The following is a 16,588-nucleotide window of genomic DNA, read 5'->3' on the forward strand; positions in this document are numbered from 1 at the left end:
TTTAGCTTTTCCCATGAATTATACTGACTTCCTCCGTCTTTAGGCTCATTAGTCTGCAAATATCTTATTATATCCTCAACAAATCATATACCCTGATTACACACCATTGACAGTAAAAACTATGGACAGAGCTTCCGTGACGTAACCCGTTTTGAGGCTCGGTGGCAGGCTCTGGGACGCTCCGACCATGTTGGTAGCGCCACAGTCTGCCAAAACTCCAAATATGGACAAAGAGGGGGAGCACGAGCGGAGTTTAGGGGGGGCGGACGATCGTGGAAGCAGGAAACTCGCGCTGTGGGCAACCGCCTGTCACTCAAAGCAGTAACACCCATAATGATGCGTAATTTCAATATATAAGTACAATTGACACTAGAAGAAAACCTATCATCTGAGACCAGAATGTTTTTTTTTGTACCAGGCTGTAAACATGTTTATTTCTGCTGTGAAGTTTTAACATGGAAGTCTATGGGAAATGACTCGCTTCTGGAGCCAGCCCCCAGTGGTTGCGGCCTGAACTACAAGTTCTGATACTTCCACATGGGCTTCAAGTCTGAGCCCTGAAGGTTGCTGCTTGGTACACACACTGTAGACTCCATACATGCATATGAATTGTATAGATAGCTCATATCAGAATGACCATTAAATAAAAACAGTGCAACACAACAGAAAATAACACAAAATTAAGCGCCTGAATGAATCTACCTCACCTCTACAACATGTGACCTGTTAAAATGCTCCTGGTGCATATCAGCAGCAGTAAATCCATGCGAGCAGCAGCATGGCTAACTGCAAAGCTAACGGAGTAGCTGCTAGCATAAAGTTCACAAACTCACCAATACACACCGGAAGTGGTGAAACTCCGGGCACACAGGTCCTCCTCTGCCTCCGCCTCCTCCCTGCGTTTACACGCCGTTACTGAACAATTATTTTATTTTAATACACACACTTCCCACACTCTGACCTAACCTGCACACACAATCCCTGCACAAACAGGGCGGAACTTACTCACCTCATCCAATCCGAAAACCACAGGTCAAACACGGCCAATAAGAGACAAGGACAAAAAAATGACTGATTGAAAGCTCGCTGAAAAAGTTGGGTGAACCTAAAAGAATTAAAGCAATATTATTGTTACAACAGAGCCCAATTTACTACTGGGTTACAGGTATTCACACAATTTGTTATATACAACAAGTTTAAAATACAGACACATTGTCATTGTTTTAGAACTGTATTGTTTGTCTTACATTATTATGAGATCTTCAGGTGAGAACATGTTACATGATCTGCTGTGTTTTTGGACTTTAGCAGCAGACAAGCAGAGACACATGTGTTTAAATACTACACACACTGAGTTACATTCAAAGATTCAAAGGTTAGACCTTTGTTGAATATATGTCATGAAACAAAATCCCTGAATTATAAAAGACTTCTATTAAAACACAGTTTATATCTTGTGTATAGAGACTCAGAGGATGTTGGTCAGGAAAGTCCATGTTCTGTGTGCACCTCTAGATGAAATCACAACAAAATACCAAACTTCACACAAGAAACATGTCTCAGTTTACTTCACCTCCTCAATAATCTTAGTTATTCTTTTCTAAAAATAAAACCTGCTCCACCTGTACTTTATGGTATTCATCTCCTTCCGTTTCCTCATATGACTGTAACACAACACCTTTTGTCGCATGTCCACTGAGTTTTTTACATACATACAGACAAACAAACAAACATCTGTCTAGTTAATAACAATAATCACACACATTATTTCTGGTGCAGACAATATGATCTTGCCTCCAGCATGCTGTAAAAATAAGTCTTTTAAAGCTCATGAAGGTTCTCTTCTGCTCCTCCCACATAAATATTTCTTTTTTTAATCTGTCACGCACATCAGCTGTGTTACTTTCAGTCTCTTCTAAAGGAGCTCCACCAGCTGCTTCTTCTGTCAGACATCTGTTTAACCATGAAGAATCAGATGTGTTTGTTCTTCTTGTTGTTTCTCTTCTGTCACATTTCATCAGCAGGTAAGAACACATTATTTATAATTTGACTTTTCGCCCTAAAAACCTTCTATATCATACATAATGTATCCATCATATTTGTATTTATTTATTTACTGACATCATCCATGTTTCTCCTGCAGTGAAACACTCTCTGAAGAGTTACATGACTGCATCCTCTGGACTCCAGAATGTGTCAGAGTTCATGTATGATGTAAAGGTTGATGATGTGGAGGTGATTTATTGTGACAGCACCAACAAGATATTGGAAATCAAACAGGACTGGACAGAAAAATTATTTGAGAATGATACACAGCTATTGGAGAATGCCCGTCAGGACTGCTTTGTTACACTGCCTCTTCTCTTCAAAGATTTAATTTATAGGTTGAAGGAAACTATTCAAAACGAAGGTACAGTATGTTTCAGTATTCTCCACTAAATCTAACCAATCTGACTCAGATAGAAATCCTAGTTAGTTATTACCGATTGAACAAACTTATGGACACATACCCTTAAAAATCATGATGATCAGTCAGTGATGCTTCATCATTTTGCACCCTGTCCGTAATTTATGTCTGTAATGAAGTTGTGTGTTAAACTGTGATTAATTTAAACTTCTCTCTCTCTCTCTCTCTCTCTCTCAGGTGAAGTTATTTTACAGTATAGAGCTGGCTGTGAACTGGATGAAACAACAGGACAGTCTTTGGGATTTTTAGTTTATGGTTATAATGGAGAAGGCTTCCTTAGATTAGATCTAGAGACACTATCATGGATGCCTCTGAGTCCTGAAGGCCGCATTATTAAACAAATTTGGGACAAAGACACCATCAGAATACTGTATTTTAAAGACCTCCTCAATCGTTTTTACCCACTGTGGCTGCAGATGTTTCTAGAACATGGGAGAAGCTCTCTGATGAGAACAGGTTGGTTCTTTGTGTTATTTCTCCATCAGTAAAATAGAATTATTACTTTGTGGTTACTTTCCTCCAACAACTAGTCAAGTTGATGTTTAGATCTGTGTGAGTCCAGAAACCAGATAAACTCAGTGAATCAGTCCTCTGCAGGTTGTTATGGACTCTACAAGTTTTAAAAATTGACACAATGCATTTATATTTATATATAAAAGTTAGTGATGTCTTCTTGTTTCTTTTCTCTCTCTCTACCTCCATTATCTCTGCCTGATCTCCTCCCTCCAGATCCCCCCTCAGTGTCTCTCCTCCAGAAGACTCCCTCCTCTGCAGTCAGCTGCCACGCTACAGGTTTCTACCCTGACAGAGCCCTGATGTTCTGGAGCAAAGATGGAGAGGAGATTCATGAAGGTGTGGAGCACGGAGAGATCCTCCCCAACCAAGATGGAACCTTCCAGATGACTGTTGATCTGAATGTTTCATCAGCTGAAGACTGGAGGAGGTACCACTGTGAGTTTCAGTTTGATGAGAAGAACAGGATCATCACTGGACTGGACAGAAGACGAATCAGAACCAACTGGGGTAAATTTGTTTTGTAGTATTTGTCCTCCAGTTATTTAATATTATAATGTACAGAGACAAACGTTGTTGTTTGTTATTCTTCTCTTTTCAGAAGAGAAGCCCGACCATGTGACCATCCCTGTCGTCTCTGCAGTTGTTGTTCTTGTTCTTGTCATCGTCATGGCAACTGCAGGTGGATATCATATTCATCAAAAGAGGAGAGGTGAGCTATGTGTTATTTTGATGCTTCCAGCAGTGAGTCTCAACATGACTAAACTTTAACAACATGTCTGAAATAATATTTTAGTTTCTGACTGAAGTTTCCATTAATGTGCATGTTATCAATATATTTCCTGCATGTTTTTCTTACAGAAGCTGAGGTCAGCATGGAGCTCTCAGAGACCTCAAGCAGCTCAAACGTGAGCTGAAACAAACACAGCTCACTGAAGGGAAACAAACATTTTGTTTTCTAAGAACATCTTTGTAAAATATTATCCTGTATATCCTGTATACTGTATATATGCTAAATACATGTGGAGGGACCAGGTGGGACATGTGGACTACTGGAACAAGGACAACAGAGAGCATCACAACCAGACATCACGAGGGATAGGCAGGACAACCAAACCCAGTGAAAGAAGTGACCTCATGGGGGCGCTAGATACATAAATGCAGGTCATTTTTTTTACCTTCTTAAAGTTCCTGATTGTTGTGTTCCAGGTGAGGCCTGCTCCTCAGGAAGCCTCATTCAACTCTGTTTATAAATGTATCTGAAAGGTTGTTTTCTGAAAGTGACGTTTATTTCTTGTTTTTGTTAAATTAAAATAAGTTAATTTATGAGGGGAAATAAAGGCTGGAGGGGATTTTCCAGCCCGTCCTGACCAGGAAAACATAACATGAGGTCAATGTTTAGTCCTTCAATCAAGTAAACTTATGTATATGTTCATGGGGACTTGTGGCAGCTGAAAATGGCGACCATGTGTGAGCGGTGGTCCCAAATGTGTGTAATGTTATATGATGTCTGTGTGTTAGTGCTTAGAATCAGAAATTCAGTGGGTGTTGCTCCGGGGAGTCCATGTTTTGTGCACCTTAAAATAGAAGTACTACTTATCAAAACATGAAACCTGACACATGAAACATGTCTCAGTTCATCAACTTCTTCCTCATCAGACTCACAGTTTTCCTTTTCTTAAAATAGAAGCTGCACGACCAGTTTTTATTTTTACTCCTGTTCCATGACGCTGCGTATCAGACTGTTTGTTTATAAAAATGTTTTTCTCTAGTAAACATACACATTAAACTAAATGTGAAGATACACTTTTAGCAACATGTTAATATTATAAACAAGGTTTCAGTGTGTTTGTGTGTTCTGACAGTTTATGATGAAATAACATTTAAATTATCTTATTCTGTAACTTAAAAAACACTCTCATTACTACATGTAAATAAATGAGTGACATCCCTTCATTTAGTGCACACTTCACTCCTCCAACAGATGTGACAATAAACATGCTGAAATTCTGCCCTCTAGTGGACAGTAACTGATCAGTTCTGATAGATCCAAACCTGCAGCCTCTGCAGTGAACACAGAATAAACAATCTATGATCAGATAACACTGCTTGCTTGTGTCACAGGAAACAGGGGCTGTAAAATGTGCAGGTGAAGCTCAGACCACACTGACTGAGCACACTGACCATTATATTAAAGAGGATGTTATTTAGAGATGTTCAAATTTCATTCTGGATTCAAGAAGCTACCCACAGCTCTGCATTAACACTGACCAATCAACAAACTGCAGACACTGCAACTTGGAGCCTCTCTCTGTGGATCAAGGACTTCCGGACTAACAGACCCCAGCGTGTCAGGATGGGCACCTCCACACCCTCCACCAACGTCCTCAATACTGGTCTTCCTCAGGGCTGTGTTCTGAGTCCAGTCTTGAACACCTGTGTCGCCACCCATGGCTCCAAACTCATCATATTTGCATTTTTTACAGATTACATTTATTCTCATCCACAGATCAATCTTTGCCTTCAGATGTCCACATCCTTCAGACCATTATGGGCTGTGAATTAAATAACACAACAGGACAGTCAGGTTTCTACCCTGGCAGAGCCCTGATGTTCTGGAGCAAAGATGGAGAGGAGATTCATGAAGGTGTGGAGCACGGAGAGATCCTCCCCAACCATGATGGAACCTTCCAGATGAGTGTTGATCTGACTGTTTCATCAGCTGAAGACTGGAGGAGGTACCACTGTGTGTTTCAGTTTGAGGGTGCTGAGGACAGGATCATCACTGGACTGGATGGAACCCTGATCAGAACCAACAGAGGTCAATTTATCTTATATTTTGTTTTACAATACTTTAAATTATAACATAAATAAACTCTTCTTAAACTATTGTTCTCTTTATCTTTTCAGCAGTGAAGCCTGATAACCTGACTGTTCCTGTCAGTGCTGCGGTTGTTGTTGTCGTCGTTGTTGTTCTAGTCATCATGGCAGCTGCAGGTCTACCACTCAGATGGTTTACTGTGAATTGTATATCATCAGACATTTGTAGAACATAGACAAAATATACAAAAACTGGGAAGTGCTAAAAGAGACAAAAATTGTTGAAAGAATTTTATGGAAGTTTGATTTTGACCAATCTACGCTATATCAGGTATTTAAAAAAGTACTTCACACAGACTTTTATTTTGGTAAGTGTAACCTGTTCCTGTCACCTTTGGCTCCCTGCATCACAGATGAGGGCTGTGGCTTGTAGGAATGAACAGACTGTAAGAGAAACAGTCTGACTAAAGCCAGAAGGAGGCGGAACCACCACAGAAGAAGAAGAAAAGAGAAGGGAACGTGTTTGTGGTGACAGTGGATTGGCGTAAAGCTCAGCTGCTACAACAGAACAGTTTCTGAACACATGTGTAGCCACCAAAACTACACCTGGTACAACAAAGGATCACAGTGAGTGGAGGACCAAGGCTTTGAACCAGAGCTGAACTCATGAGCTGGAACATACATACTGCAAATATGAAGAGTTGACATACTGTATTTACAGTCCATTATAAAATGTGTATGTACATATATACAATACATGTCTATGAATAATCTTTATGATGTTGTAACAGTATATGATAATAGATGATAACATGAACCAATCAATCTTAACATTCTGATCACTGACAGGTGAGCTGAATAACACTGATGACCTGGTTACCATGGTAACTGTCAGTGGATGGATATATGAGGCAGCAAGAGAACATTTGTGTGTCTAACATGGACTGAGTGGCATGGTCTGTTGTATGTTTGGAGGACACACAGAGTGGACATGGGTCACAGAGTGCTGCTGCTGTTTGTGTCTCTGGAGCATGGGCAGCTGCTCCTGCTCCACTCGTCACCGGCTGATTGTTCACACCTGTGATCAGTCATCAGCAGCGGTGGAGGAAGTACTGAAGCTTGGTACTTAAGTAAAAGTACAAATACCCAGCAAAATATATACTCAAGTAAAAGTAGAAGTGCTACATCAACAATCCTACCTAAGTAAAAGTCTTAAGTACTGACTTTTAAATGTACTTAAAGTATGAAAAGTAAAAGTACTCACACACTGAATATATATGATTGATTTCCAGTGCAAAGGATCTGAACAGGTTAAAATAATCAAAGAAATCATCTTAAATGAAAATGGACAATGTGTAGTTAATGTACATGTTCAGTCCAGAAGCAGCTGTGGACAGGTCTGTGTGTCATGAGGCAGGCTGTGGGCATCAAGTGAACAGAGAGGCTGCTGATAACAAACAGGCATTCAGCATTTTACTGTGTCAGTGTTCCTGCTGTAGATTCATGTGATGATTCATGTTCATCAGACATTAATGGATGGACCTGTGAGAAATTTGAAAAGCAAAAAGATGCAAGTAAGTACACAAAATATAAACTATGGAAGTATGGAATTTACTGATGCTGTATGTAAACATTGTCAGCATGTAAACAGTCCATTTCTTACAGACTCCTGTCAGCTGTTGAGGAGTCTGATGGCTGAAGAGGTAACAAAGTGACATAAAAAGATTTTTGTCAAACCCATGACAAAAATCTTTATTATGAAAATAGAGTATATAAAGCTATATTTTGGTAGTTTGTTAAAACTAAGATCTGAATGCCTGTTGCAGTCAACAGTTAACTCCAACAGCAGATGGCACTAGTGAGTACTGAATGAAGCTTTGAGTAATGAACCTCTGAGCAACACATTGGGCTGGAAAGCCTCATTGCTTCATGAAGCTTCATTTGCCCATCACTACCAACAGCGCACACCAAGTGAACAAACAAACAGGACAGTGTCGAAACAGGAAGTGACGCAATACGTTACCGGGCTGGAACAACGGCCTGAGTCCACTGGGTGGGCTTTTGAAGCAGCACCTTGATTTGTGCTGATAAAGACACAGGGACCAGCTGAGTGTTTTCTTATGTTCCACCTAAATGATGACTTCTGATTGAAGACAGTGTGAATCATGTGATTATATTGCACACATTGTGAATAATACAGACAATAATGATAGTTGTAACACATACATGTCTTCATAATAAAGAGAAAGCTCTTTATTGCTGACTGGTGGTACGTGTCTGTGGTTTATTATTTATGTTAACACGTATGTATATATGTAATGTCTGATTCTTATGTCACAGTTTACACATTTCAACAGTCAAAGTGAAATGGGTGAAGGTCTGACGTCCAATAGGGCTTGAGAAAAGAGGGGTGCTGTTCTGCCCTCTCAGTTGCAATGTGAAAATATGACCAGTAGAGGGAAGCAGAGCAGCGTGATGCGGTAGGTGGCTCAGTACTGTCTGAGTGTGGGTCTGATATGTCTGTTGTTTAAATAGAAAGACTGAAGGACTGTGAGGAGGAAGTCACCTGCAGCTCTGAGCAGGTACTAAAAGGGTTTAAGTCATTCCTCTGTATTTATATATTGATTATATCTATAAAAAAATAATTGTGTGATTAATGCACTTTACCCCGATGAAGCCAAACAAAACCAACCAAGGACACACAACATTGACTTTTAGGGAGGAGTCGGGATTGAACCACCAACCTTCGGGTTATGGGACAACCCTGATATACCACTGTGCCACTGCTGCCCCTAAATAAATACATTAAAAAATATAAAAACACAGTCAGTGTTTAGGAAGAGGTTTTTATGTTTATAGGAGCGGTGAGAAAAACGGTAGGTGGCGGTAATGCACCTCAAACGTTGGTTGTAACTCGGCATTAAAGAGAAGAAGAAGAAGACGTTCTCAGCGGAAGTGATAAGCGGCATGTGTATAAAAGTGGTGAAGAGAAACATGGCTGACTGAGAAGCTGCAGCGAACAGGTGCTGTTTGCTTGTTTCAGTTTTTACATTAAGAATAAGAAGACAATGACTTAACTATTTGCTTGTTATCTTGTTTATTTAGTTATAATAGCAGGTGCTTCCACAATGAGAGTGAATGACAGCAGATGATCTGGACTTCATTACAGAGTTGAAGGAGGGAACACAAAGATAAGAGCGAAGCAGTATTAATTTGTTCAGTTGATACTAAGAAGTGTTACATTAAAATGTTTTATTAATATCAGTATAAAGTCAATGCTTCCAAACTAAGAATGTTCGTTGCCATCTAGTGGTCAACAGGAGAAATGCAGCAGTTCCAGAGACACACCTGAAAGCAGTGATAATCAGAGCACATGGCGCAGAGCTCAGGAACAATGCACAGACTGCAGAGGTGGGTCCAAGCTACTACAGGTACTGTCTGCTTGTTTTCATTTACTTAAGTCATCATGAAGTTTTCTTTTGTTTCAAGCTGAATGTAGTTGTAAATTGTGTCCTCCCCTCTTCAGGCCTTGAAGGCCTCCCTTGGTGCTTTCTGGGAGACATCGCAGTGGGTTGAACTCAACAAGGGGAGTGGATATTTTAAAAATGGTCTATCTTGTCGTCCTCAGCTGACGATCACAGCACCAGTGCCAGGCCCTGCCTGTGGTCTGAGGAGACGTCTTCATGTCCCGCTGTGTCAGGTTATCGGTTTTCTTGTTCTTTCTCTATGGCATGTTTTTTTTTTATTTTTCACCTCATATTTTATTCCCTCACGCAGGCGGTATAATTATTTAGTGATAAAAATTATATTATTCATAGTGTAATTAGATAAATTAACATAGTTGTTGCATTGCTTTGCCATCTAACTATAATAATATATAGATTTATATATAATATAAAATTAGTAGTAGAGAGTTAAGGTAGAATTTAGTAGATTAAATTAGTGTTTAGTGACAACAGTTGTTTAGGAGGTTGTGGTTGTTGTTTAGGGGGGGTGTGGATGCCGGCATCTGGTTAGTGTTGTTGTTGTGGTGGTTCTGTGTTGTGGGTTTGTTGTTCAATCCAATCCATCTTTATTTATAGAGCACCTTTTAAAAGACAACAGGGTCAGCCAAAGTGCTGTACACAGCCTACCAAGCATAGAATAATTGACTAATAAAATAGAATAAAATGAAATAAAGTAAATATAAGTTTGATAAAACATAGGAATATACAACCATACAATAAAAGCACCAGTCAGGGGTAAGAACAATAAAACAAGTAAAAGTCAACAACTCAAACAGAGTTAAAAGCCAGAGTAAAAAGATATGTTTTAAGTGATGACTTAAAAACCATAAAAGAATCCATCTGTCTAAGGTGGGTTTGTTGTTGTGTCTTACCATGTGCTTCTGTGGTCTTTGGTGGTTTGATGGAGATTTTTTTTGTTGACTGTGAATGGGCAACACCCAAAGGGGGAATGAATACAGTGTAATGCTACAAAACTGGCAGCCTTGACCAGTTTTGAAGCAATGCCATAAAAATGGTGACAGCAAAGGACACGTTAAAACTGAATCGACATATTAATTAGCACATTTTAGCAGGCAAACCGGTCAAAGCGGTAGTGTAGAGGCTCAAACCTGGCGTCCTAAAAGTGAAGTTTATATGTTGCGTATATCACCTTTAATGGTGGCAAAATGAGGTTCATTAGATAAGACGTGCGTCGTTGGTGTTTAACAGAGCGTAACAATAAGTAGTAGTTGAGGTTAATTTCGACGTTCTCTACGAATTATGACTTGGATGACGAGAGTCTTCTTCAACATCAATAAAAGTAGTTTATAGAAGTTAGACAGATTAAGGTGTCAGTGTCTAAACTAGGCAGGAAATTTCAGTAGATTAACTTAAAGATAGAATATGTTAAAGGAGAGGTAAAGTGCCAGTGTTCCCTTTAACTATGTAAAATATGTCAAGTAGTTGTAGCGTACAAAATGCGACAAAAGTAAATTGTTAAAACAAGCTATGCTTCCTAAAAAAGTGTAGCTGTAGCTGGGAGTCGTGGGTAAATGTAATTTTCTTTTGTGCACTTCTCCTGTATGTATGGAGTTGGTAGTGTAGTGTAGTGTCAGCACGGCTGTGTTAGTGCAGTCCTCACAGCCACTATGGGTGCTTTATATTACTCTTTAGCTGTAAATGGGCTTTTTGGAGGTTCCTGTCTGAGCACTGGAGGGCTTTAACAGAACAGTGGGTTGTTGGAGGAAATATGAGTGCGTTCATGGCCGTTTTCATCTTCACAGAACCGCTGATGTTGTCACCTGGAAGGCTGGATTTCTGCAAGGAAGGTAACATGTCTGCAACTGTTCTCTACACATGCTTCCAGTGAAGATGCCTGCTTACCACTCTGACTTTATTGTTCCACAGAACCACTGAGTGGACACCTGGATGTCTGCAAGTGAGGTAATATGTCTGCAACTGAATACATCCTGCCAGTGAAGACACTTGCCATACTGCTGTGGTTTTTTTGCTTTGCAGGACCAGAGATTCGTCACCTGGAAGGCTGGATTTCTGCGAGTAAAGTATGTTTGTAACTTATCTTACGTCCTTTCAGTGAACATTATTCCTTACCACAGTTTTTTTTTTTGTTTCACAGGACCACTGATTCGTCACCTTGAAGTGTGAATTTCACATCCTACCAGTGAAGACGGGTGCCTTACAGCTGTGTGACCTTAGAAGCCTGGATGTGTAGTTATTCAGTCTGCATGTCATGCTAATGCATCCTACCCGAGCAACTTACTTACAATATTGCTTTGTGATCGTTTTATCCCCCATAGACCTTGAAGAAATTGAAGGATTCAGTGGCCACTGCAGCTTTTTCAACTAGGTGCGATGAACTCTGTGTCACAGATTGTCAACGGCAATTAACAAAAGGAAGGTTACTGTCTTAAAATGGTCTGTCCTCTCCTCTGCAGATGAAGATCACCCCGAAGCATCTGCGCATCGTCGCCTCTGCCTGCCAGCGTGGTCTACAGCAACTGGTTTAGTGTTCTCTCTCAGACCGCACCAAAAGTGTATTGCAGATGTCGAGGTACTGTAAAACCTTTTGAAACTGTAGGTGTTCTAACGTGTGGTTTTCAGGTGTTTTGAAATGTCAAAGGGCTTGTTTTAGGTTTGGCCAAACACTCAAACAGTGTTTTGCCCTGTCTCCAGAACCCCAACGGGCAGGATTTCAAATGACTCTCCGTGTTGGAAATCTCACCAGGAATTTGGTTCTGGATTATTGACTGACTGAGGGTCTGGGTGGTATTGTGTTGTGCAATGTCGGGTCAGGGTTGTAGATGTTGTAGCTTAGATCCTAGAATGCCGACATGATGTTAGTTGGAGTTGAGCTTGTGGATTAATCGATTAGTTTTGTGGTGGTGTGTTTTGTGTGCTGTGGGTGACTTGACTGGGACTGAGAGCGTACACAACAACCAAAAAAGGAGCAAGGAACGCCAAATGTGTCGCCAAACGGGCACCAACGATTTCTCAATGTAACGTATGATATGAAACAGTGAAGGCAAGGAGACATTGTGGACAAATCAAATACAAACACAGTGTTTGAACAAAGCAGCGCATGACTGCTAAAGTAAATGGCAAGGATGGAAAATGAACAGTTGCAACAACAAACACATCCAAACCCGGAACAAAGCTGTGGATAACTGGGAAATTTTGTGGCATTTCAAAACAACAATGGTGTCATGGCACACTCCACCCCACCGGGGTGGTGGGGGGTGGAGTAAAGACCAGAATCTGAGCTGGGGGACAAAAGATAACCTGCTTGTGTTTTTGTCAATAAATATGTATTCCAAGGTTTTGCTACACTTTGTCATGTTAACCTTGTTTAATAATGGTCTTCTGTACCAGAGTTGGGATCTTGACCTGGACAGTTTTGGCCAGACTTGTGTTATGACAAAGTAAAATGTGATCACTGACTGTTTCTCTTGTCTTCCAGATGCTCCGGTGATGTCACTCCCCTGGCCTCGGTGTGTTCCAGCCAAGCGGCAACCTTCGGGGCTCAAAGTTGAAGCCCATGCGGAGGTGTCAAAACTTGTAATTCACGCCGCAACTGCTGGGGGCTGGCTCCAAAAGCGAGTCATTTTACTGTCAATGGTTCCAGCCTGCGACCTTTCCTTTTGTACTAATGCCATGTTGTGAAATGACTGAATAAAAGTGATCGATGGAAACTTTTATGGTTTGCTCATATTTCTGAGTTTGGAATAATCTAGTGTGTTTGGATATATTAAGACAGATTTAAAGTTTACATGATTGCATGTGTTATATTTTTGTGTGTTTTACACAGGACTAGAGGATCTGGAGTTGGCGGTCTTGACTTGCAAAACAGTGACTTGGTTTCACCTTTGCTGATGTCAGAGGGTTGGTGTTGTAGTCAATAAATTGTCCCGTACAATATGGTGTATTTGTTTACAATTGAGTGAATGACATTTGACGTTGTGATAAGGTGGCTTCAAAGAGTACAACCTTAAATGTGTCATTAAAGGTTGTATGCACACAGTTTGAGTGTGTGAATGTTGTCGTGCCATGAAGTTACAATCATCACATACAATCTGTATGTGGATAAAAATGGTTGCCAGTGTTTGTGCAGACGTAAGAGTCATGTCATTGGGTGTCTCCAAAAGTAAATGTTTGAAATTGATTATGTATTCATCAGTGAAATACAGAAGTGTATCGCCTGCCACACAAAGCCAAACACTGGGTTTGTGAATCCTGTGGAAGATGTTATTCAAAAGAGGTACGACGACTAAGCTGACTGTGTCTTTCCGCAGGCCCGTGTCGATGTGGAAGTGCAGTCTGGACCTGTTAGAAAGCTGGAGTTGTCCTGTCTTCCCGTCAGCAGGAGGGGTTCCTCAGTGTGAGGTGGGTTCTGACCCCCAGATAGAAAGTCCCTTTTAATATGAAGAAACCTTGAGCAATAGGACGAGTGTGATGGGTTGTTGTAGTTGTAGTGTGGAAAAAGTGTCTTTTGTATGTGCTTTGGGGAAATAGAAGTGGAGAGGAGGAGTGTTGTAGTTCAATGTAGTTCTTGAGTGAAAGTGAAGCGATGGGTGTTGTAGGCTAGTTTGTATGTACTCAGATAGCCACTGTAGCCTCGCAGGAATGCCGTAACGTGGACAAGTGTCAGGTAAATTGGACACTGCACATGTTGTGCATGAAAATAGCATCGATAATGGTATGAAGCTTTGTTTGGAGTGTATATGGTTTGTATGCACAGAGGCTTGGGATCGGGCAATTTGACATTTGGTTTAAATTGTGTCACACTCGAGGTGAACATTGTGCCTTAACAAAAAGAGTCCTAATAAAAAGTTAAACTTAAACTTAATAAACGTATCGGGCCTGTTTGAGTATGAAACTACTGTGGTCTTTGGTTAGACACTCTCAGACACAGTCTGTTGCCAGAAAGTAGTCAGTTGCTTCAAAATGCGTTCTTAATGCAGCGTTTCCTTGCAGATGAATGAGTTCAAGCTGTAGGTGTCCACTTGAAAGTCTGTATAACCTCTTGTGAAAATTGTTCAATGAGGAAGGGATTAGCAGGAGGAGCTGTTGCCCAAGGCAGAAAGTGTGAAACTTCTTAGCGAAGTTTCTAATTGACAGGGGGGTACCATGTTTCCTGTTGTGTGTTTCAAGCGTGGGTACACCCAGCAGGTTGTCACAGAGTTCCTGATGTGGACAGACTTGGTGTACTATGAATGGCTGCATGAAGCTGTGCCAGTACACGAGCTGCTAATATTTGAGCAATGCTGATGAATGTATGTTGATGCTCACAGCAAGGACAACGGGTTGTCCACCAGTCCACCCTCTGGTAGTCTCACAGTCATTAGAACTGATGAAGCTGTTTAGATAAGCAGCGGAGTGTGTTGAAGAAAATTGTCCAAGTGCAGGCGCGTTGCTTCAATGTGTCTCGTTTTTTCTGTAACGTTTTAGACCTTGAGTCCTGAATGAAAGGCACACTTTGTACGTTGGCTCAGGCTTACAAGCAGCTTTTTTTGGTTTGATGTATGTATTTCAGGAACAGTGCATAATAATCAATGTGTGTAAATATGCCAGAGTTAGCCGAAGGGCTGTTTTTCATATGTAGTTGCTAGACAGATGTTAAAGCCCGAGGATCTCAGCAGTTGTAACCCATGTGGTGGATGTGTCTGAATGTGGTTGTTGAAGCTGTGACCCCCGCCTCATTCAAGTGAATATTGCCTGTTTGATCATTGATATGCTTGGACACCGCACTGATGATGGATTGATAATGGTCTACGAGGGATCACTGTAGTCTGATTGTGTTGAATTCCTGTTTTTGTGGGTTTATATAAAAATTGAACTGAATATGTTTTTTATGTAGGCTAAGGAGAGGAAGCTGATGGAGCTTCGCAGTGATGTCAGACCGTCAGAAATGGTGGAAGCAGTTAATGGAAGCAACAATGCAGGTATGTTTGTTTTTGTGCGCCTGAGTATGTTGTCCAATTCTTAGAATCAGCGTGATGGTCCTTATTCTATAATGTGCTGTGTGTCTCATCTCATATAGGAAGAAGAGTGCAGTAGGGTTCAGAGAGACATTAACACTTTAAACATAGACTTATAAACAAGACTACAAGTCTAATACAAGTCTACAAGACTACAAACTTACTAGTAAGTAAGTATGTAAGTAAGTATGTAAGTAAGTAAGTAAGTAAGTATGTAAGTAAGTATGTAAGTAAGTATGTAAGTAAGTAAGTAAGTATGTAAGTAAGTATGTAAGTAAGTATGTAAGTAAGTAAGTATGTAAGTAAGTAATGTAAGTAAGTTAATGTAAGTCAAGTAAGGAGTAAGTAAGTATGTAAGTAAGTAAGTATGTAAGTAAGTATGTAAAGTAAAGTATGTAAGTAAGTAAGTATGTAAGTAATGTATGTAATAAGTATGTAAGTTGTAAGTAAGTATGTAAGTAAAGAAGTATGTAAGTAAGTATGTTATGTAAGTAAGTAGTAATGTAAGTATGGAAGTAAAAAAGTATGTAAGTAAAGTAAGTATGGTAAGTAAGTATACGTATGTTAAAGTAAGTATGTAAAGTAAGTATGTAAGTAGAGTAAGTATGTAAGTAAGTATGTAAGTAAGTTATGTATATAGTAAGTAATGTATAGTAAGTATAAGTATGTAAGTAAGTATGTATGTAAGTATGTATGTAAGTAAAGTATGTATGTAAGTATGTAGTAAGTAAGGTATGTTAAGTATGTAAGTAAGTAAGTATGTAAGTAAGTATGTAAGTAAGTAAGTATGTAAGTATGTAAGTAAGTAAGTATGTAAGTAAGTATGTAAGTAAGTAAGTATGTAAGTAAGTAAGTAAGTAAGTAAGTAAGTAAGTAAGTAAGTAAGTATGTAAGTAAGTATGTAAGTAAGTAAGTATGTAAGTATGTAAGTAAGTAAGTATGTAAGTAAGTAAGTAAGTAAGTATGTAAGTAAGTAAGTAAGTATGTAAGTAAGTAAGTAAGTAAGTAAGTATGTAAGTAAGTAAGTAAGTAAGTAAGTATGTAAGTAAGTATGTAAGTAAGTAAGTAAGTAAGTAAGTAAGTATGTAAGTAAGTAAGTAAGTAAGTAAGTAAGTAAGTATGTAAGTAAGTAAGTAAGTATGTAAGTAAGTATGTAAGTAAGTAAGTATGTAAGTAAGTATGTATGTAAGTAAGTAAGTAAGTATGTAAGTAAGTATGTAAGTAAGTAAGTAAGTAAGTATGTAAGTAAGTATGTATGTAAGTAAGTAAGTAAGTAAGTATGTAAGTAAGTAAGTATGTAAGTAAGT

The 16,588-nt window shown here is 39.6% G+C and overlaps 2 long non-coding RNA genes across 3 annotated transcripts; both read left to right on the top strand.

Moving 5' to 3' along the window:
- Window positions 1-3,287: 3,287 nt before the first annotated feature.
- Window positions 3,288-5,912, top strand: LOC114452616 (uncharacterized). The gene is made up of 3 exons (XR_003672293.1): window positions 3,288-3,319; window positions 5,703-5,801; window positions 5,894-5,912. It is a non-coding gene; the product is annotated as an uncharacterized LOC114452616 (long non-coding RNA).
- A 3,622-nt stretch (window positions 5,913-9,534) lies between these two features.
- Window positions 9,535-12,999, top strand: LOC114452540 (uncharacterized). 2 transcript variants are annotated; one of them, XR_003672273.1, is made up of 7 exons: window positions 9,535-9,843; window positions 10,156-11,114; window positions 11,194-11,229; window positions 11,305-11,348; window positions 11,423-11,653; window positions 11,742-11,857; window positions 12,764-12,999. It is a non-coding gene; the product is annotated as an uncharacterized LOC114452540 (long non-coding RNA). The 2 variants fall into 2 exon arrangements; XR_003672272.1 differs by lacking the exon at window positions 9,535-9,843 and having other exon boundaries at window positions 10,051-11,114.
- Window positions 13,000-16,588: the final 3,589 nt, after the last annotated feature.

The sequence above is a fragment of the Parambassis ranga genome, chromosome 2, assembly GCF_900634625.1.
Source record: "Parambassis ranga chromosome 2, fParRan2.1, whole genome shotgun sequence".
Lineage (NCBI taxonomy): Eukaryota > Metazoa > Chordata > Actinopteri > Ambassidae > Parambassis > Parambassis ranga.